Genomic DNA, 6,000 nt, shown 5'->3' on the forward strand with positions numbered 1-6,000 from the left:
CTATAAAAAAAGCTGAGCACCAAAGAATTGATGCTTTTGAACTGTGGTGTTGGAGAAGACTCTTGAAAGTCCCTTGGATTACAAGGAGATCCAATCAGTCCATCCTAAAAGAGATCAGTCCTGGGTGTTCATTGGAGGGACTGATGTTGAAGCTGAAACTCCAGTACTTTGGCCACCCGATGCAAAGAGCTGACTCATTTGAAAAGACCCTGATGCTGGAAAAAGTGAGGAGAAGGGGACGATAGAGGATGAGATAGTTGGATGGCATCACCAACTCAATGGACATGGGTTTGGGTGGACTGCGGAAGTTGGTGATGGACAGGGAGGCCTGGCATGCTGCGGTTCATGGGGTCGTAAAGAGGGGGACACGACTGAACAATTGAACTGACTTACTGACTGATGTTACAAACAATAATATTTTTGTCATTGATTTCCACAAAGAAATTTTATTACCTATTTTTACTTTTACAATTAATATTTATTAAATTTCTAACTTGCTTGGTGCCAGAATTTCAATGCAAAATAAGCTATATCCTCAGTGTAAAAGTAGCTTACAGTTTAGTGGGGAGAATACTGATTCTGAAGTATGAAAAAGATATTAAACTTTTAAATGATGTTTTAAAACTTGATAATAACTATCAATATTTTCTAAGGATTAGGTTAAGAGTTTTAAGCAAAATGAAAAATGTTATCTCCTCAACTAAAATGAATCTATTTTTATTAAAAATTTCTTTGTGAAATATACTATTCAAGGAACATTATGTTAAAAAACAAACCTTCCTAATGATTTAATCAGGGGCTTAATGAAATCTGATTATGTCATAAAAATTCTGTCTGACAAAAGTAAGGTTTAGCACATTATTCTCCAATTGCCTCTTATAGATTTACTTGTAAAATGCAAACCTTAGTATTCTTTACTTAAAACTAATTAAATTGTATGCCAGACTATGTTGCATAAAAGTAAACACCTAGCATTATTTTAGCACAGATGAGTAATCAGACATTTACCAATCCTCACTGCATTCCTAAACTCAGCAAGTTATATATAATATGTGCTTAATAAAAAAAAAGTTGAATAAGTGAATAAGACAAGAGAACATTTTAATTTATTTTCTATGCTAAATAATATATAAAGTGAAAAATGAAACTTTCTTAAGGTTAATTACATATTTGGAAAAGGTATACCAACATAAATATTTTTTTTTGTTTTCTACTTTCTTACCTTGCTTTAGGAAAGTAATAGTTAATATATCACCAACTACAAGGAAGCTACGTAATTTAATATAAATATATAATTTTGTGCTGTGGCATATGAAACTGTTTCATGGATGACGCTGGTAAAACTTTTAGACTCAGTAAATAAAAATAAATATGCCTTTCTCTCTCAAGCCAATTCAAATTAGAAAGACATGAGTTTTTTGCAAAGGAAAATCAAGCAAACTTACGTAGATGTACTTAATAACAAATAAGTAGTTTAAGTTATTTCAAAAGGGGAATCCTTAATTTTCAGACCTGGAGGAGACAATCAAGGGATGTAATTAAAGCTAACTGTAAAGAAATTCATTACACTTTCTGAAATATACAGGTGGTTTATGTGTGTGAGCAGAGAGAGAGGAAAGTATATAAATAATGGATAGTATTTCACACAGGTGAATTTAATTCACTACACTTAAATATAAAAATAAACTGACAAAGTCTACTGATAATTTCCTCAAAATTTGTAAAGTTCATTGCTATTTCTTAACATTTTCTGTGTCTTAATAAAATGTACTGTTTTGAAAATCATAAATATAATTCATGTTCACTGTGAATAGAACATAAATATCCCCATATCATACTTCCATATTTTCTAACATCAGTAACTTGAACTTGTATATGAAGTGATACACTTCTCACATGCCCTTCACATTGTTAACTTCAGTTGGGTTTGAGGATAAAATATAAAACTTGTGATCTAGAAAATAATTTAAATGCAATTGAAATCATAATTTGAAACCTTCCAAGAAAGGGAACTTCAGGCCCAGATGTCTTCACTACTAAACTTTTAAGAACATTGAAGGAATAAGTGATACAATTTTTATACCAACTATTCTAGAGAATAGAAAAGGAGGAACTACTTCCAGTTAAGTTTTTGAAACCAGCATAATCACTATACCAATGTGTGGTGTGACCATTGCAAGAATGGAAAATTGTAACATTTCTCATGTGTAAAACCACACACAAAATATTTACAATCCTATTCATACACACACATATAGATAGATAGATGGACAGATACCTATATATATGAACAGCACCATGTTTTAGGTAGCAATTATTTTGTGAATTTGAAATTATGTCCAAGCAATTCATATAATTTATTATATTAATAATATATGACCATCTCCAGAAAAAGCATTTAAAATATTCAGTAACCATTCAATAATGCATTTAAATAAGCATTTAAAATAATCAATTCATTTAAAAATTCAATGTTTATTAATAATAAACATTCTTGAAGGGACCTTTGTTAATCTCATAAAGGATACCTACCAAGAAATTTATAGCTATCGTTCTAAAAAGTAGATTATAATGCTTTCTCATTTAAATGGAAAAAGGATAAGGATGTTCAATCTCCCTACTTTTCAATTTTGTACTGAAAGTACTTGCCAAGGAGAAGAGAAGATAATTAAACTTATAAATATTAGAGAAAAAGAGATACAATTATTTTTTCACAGATGGCAGAAGAAATTCAAAAGAATCTATAAAATATAAATACTAATAAACAAATTTAGAAAGCATGCAATACATGATCAATATGTTTCTATATACTAGGAACAAACAACTGGAAAAATTATTAAATATCATTTACAATATTATTAAAACCAAATGTGATAGGGCTTTTTAAAAAAAAATGTATTAGGTCTTTGCTGAGAGAATTTTTAAAAGGTCTAAATAAATAATGAGCTTTTCTTGCTCATGGACTGGAAACTCAATATTGTTCTCACAGTTTGATCTCCAGCTTTAATGAAATAACAATCCAAATCTCTGAATGCTTTATTTTTGCAGTAATAGCGAAACTTCTAAAAACCATATGGAAATACAAAGGATTTATATTGGCACAATACAAGCTTAAAAAAAAAATTGGAGGACGTATACAGCCAGATTTCATACTTACATGAAAGCTGCAGTAATGAAGACAGTTGAATGTTCGTGCGAGGATAGGCTCTGGATTTATGACATCGGCACTCTTCAATTTAGGGGAAAAGGTGAGCTTTTCAATATCATGCCAGAACAATTTCTTATTCATTTAAAAAAATAAGAAAAAAACTTGACTTTTTCTGCATACCATGTTTAGGATGTGTTTAAAAAGTAAATATATCTTCTTGAGGAAAACATCTTCATGGCCTTGTGGTAGGTAGAACATCTCTTATATGGGATGCCAAAACCAAAAACTACACTTGGGAAGCCAATAACATGCAAAACAAGGAAACAGGTAAAACAAGGGAGAAGAAAGAAACTCGTGTCCTTATTTTTCAAATTATTCTATCCAGTGTCCTTATATATCAAATAATTCTACAGTCCAGCTGTAAGTATCTACATTTGAATTGTTTACCAGGAATAATGAGTCTTTTTCTTAAATTTGAATAGCTTAAACCCTACAGTTCAGAAGAACACATTTCACATTTCATTGTTGATATAAAAACTGCACATTTAAAAAAATGCAGTTAACACCATAATATAGAGAACGTGGGGAATGTAGAAAGTACGGAGTTTTGGTTTTGTCGTTCACGTGCTAAGTTGCATCTGACTCTTTGTGACCCCATGGACTCAGCACACCAGGCTTCCCTTTCCTTCACTATCGCCTGGAGTTTCCTCAGGTTCATGCCCACTGAGTCGGTGATGCTGTCTGACTTCTCACCCTCTGCCACCCCTTCTCCTCTTGCCCTCAATCTTTCCCAGCGTCAGGGTCTTTTCTAGTGAGTCAGCTCTTTGCTGACAAAGTATTAGAGCTTCAGCTTCAGTCTCAGTCGTTCCAATGAATATTCAGGGTTGTTTCCTTGAAGTTCACAGGACTCACAAAAGTCTTCTCCAGCACCATAGTGCAAAAGCACCAATTTTTTGGCACTCAGCCTTCAACATGTACTAAGTGGTAGCCCTTAAATATCCTGATAGCCTGCTATAAACACTGATTGCATTTGTATGCCTAACCTTGGTGCACACACACACACACTCACACTAATTCTATATATATGACAAAATTTTTTTTGACTCATGCTACATATATAATTTAAATAGAAGAGGTGAGTTAAAAATTGAATGAAATAATATAAAATTTTCAATTAAAAATGTATACATTTTCACCCTAAATCTCAGATGATTTGATCCCCAATATTACTTCTGGCAAAAATTGATCCAAATATTATTTTATTTTTTAAATTTGCTTTATATTGGAGTATAGTTGCTTTACAATATTGTGTTAGTTTCAGGTGTAAGCAAAGTGATTTAGTTGTCATATACATATAGCCATTCTTTTCCCATATAGGTTATTTGATTAATCTCTTTATTATTATATATATTTATTGGTTGATCCGGGTCTTTGTTGTTGCACAGGCTTTTTCTGTAGTTGCAGCGGGTGGGGGCTGGTCTCTAGCGCCCGGTCTTCTCATTGCTGTGGCTCCTCCTGTCGCAGAGCGTGGGCTCTAGGGCGCACAGGCTTCAGTAGTTGTGGCCCCAGGGCTTGATAGTTCTGACCCATGGGCTTAGTTGCTCCACGGCATATGGGATCTTCCCAGATCAGGGATTGAGTCTGTGTCTCCTGCATTGGCAAACAGATTCTTTACCACTGAGCTGCCAGGGCAGCCTTCCCATTTAAGTTATTATAAACTATTCAGTAGAGTTCCCCTAGTTGTTTATCTGGGCTTCCCTGTGGCTCAACTGGTACAGAATCTGCCCACAATGTGGAGATCTGGGTTCCATCCCCGAGTTGGGAAGATCCCCTGGAGAAGGGAAAAGCTACTTCATCCAGTATTTTTGCTATTCTATATATAGTAGTGTGTATATGTTAATTCCAACCTCCTAATCTATCCCTCTCCACCACCTTTCCCCTTTGGTAAATGTAAATTTGTTCACTGAGTCTGAGTCTGTTTCTGTTTTGTAAATAAGTTCATTTGCATCATTTCTTAGGTTCCACATGTAAATATTATCATATGATCTTTGTCTTTATCTGTCTGACTTCCTTTTTTTTTCTTTTTAGTGAAACCAAAGTCACAGTTCAGTTTATTTTGTGATGATGTAAACTTCACAATTCTTCCTGCCAGATAAAAAATATATAAATCTACTGTTCTATCTGAGAAATCTGTAAACCTCAAACATTGTAGTCCCACCCTGCCTAAAGTCTAGGAGATAGAGACAGTGCCACTAGGGTCTTTGTGACTGTCTGTCTCCCTGGGGTTGGGCTCTACCGTCCCTGAACACAAGGAGAGGGTGCTCAGGGAAGCACAGCTCACCGGTGAGAGGCGGAGAGCTTCGTGGGAGAGGAGGAATATGATGTGAGCCCAGGGATACAGACAGGATTGGACGACATGAAGATGTAGTTAGTGATCTCCCTTGGTGTTGGGCCAATGAGAACTAGGGATAGTTGTTGGATTCTGTCCTGTCCTAGCCTAGCCTGGCTTTTTAAATTATTTATTTATTTATTTATTTTAATTGGAGGCTAATTACTTTACAATATTGTAGTGGTTTTTGCCATACATTGACATGAATCAGCCATGGGTGTACATCTGTTCCCCACCCTGAACACCCCTTCCACCTCCCTCCCCTTCTCATCCCTCTGGGTCATCGCAGTGCACCAGCCCTGAGTACCCTGTCTCATGCATCAAACCTGGACTGGTGATCTGTTACATATATGATAATATACATGTTTCAATGCTATTCTCTCAAATCATCCCACCCTCGCCTTCTCCCACAGAGTTCAAAAGACTGTACATCTGTGTCTCTTTTGCCGTCTCGCAAATAGGG

At 34.8% G+C, this 6,000-nt stretch overlaps 1 long non-coding RNA gene across 1 annotated transcript in view; it reads left to right on the forward strand.

Annotated features, from left to right (window-relative positions):
- The window catches only part of LOC122673816, a 52,348-nt gene extending 48,868 nt beyond the window's left edge, over positions 1–3,480 (forward strand). Inside the window, exon 5 of the long non-coding RNA XR_006334837.1 lies at positions 3,049–3,480. This is a non-coding gene — a long non-coding RNA (uncharacterized LOC122673816). The remainder of the gene's footprint in view (positions 1–3,048) is intronic.
- The last annotated feature ends 2,520 nt before the right edge of the window (positions 3,481–6,000 follow it).

This window comes from Cervus elaphus, chromosome 18 (assembly GCF_910594005.1).
Source record: "Cervus elaphus chromosome 18, mCerEla1.1, whole genome shotgun sequence".
Taxonomy (NCBI): Eukaryota; Metazoa; Chordata; class Mammalia; order Artiodactyla; family Cervidae; genus Cervus; species Cervus elaphus.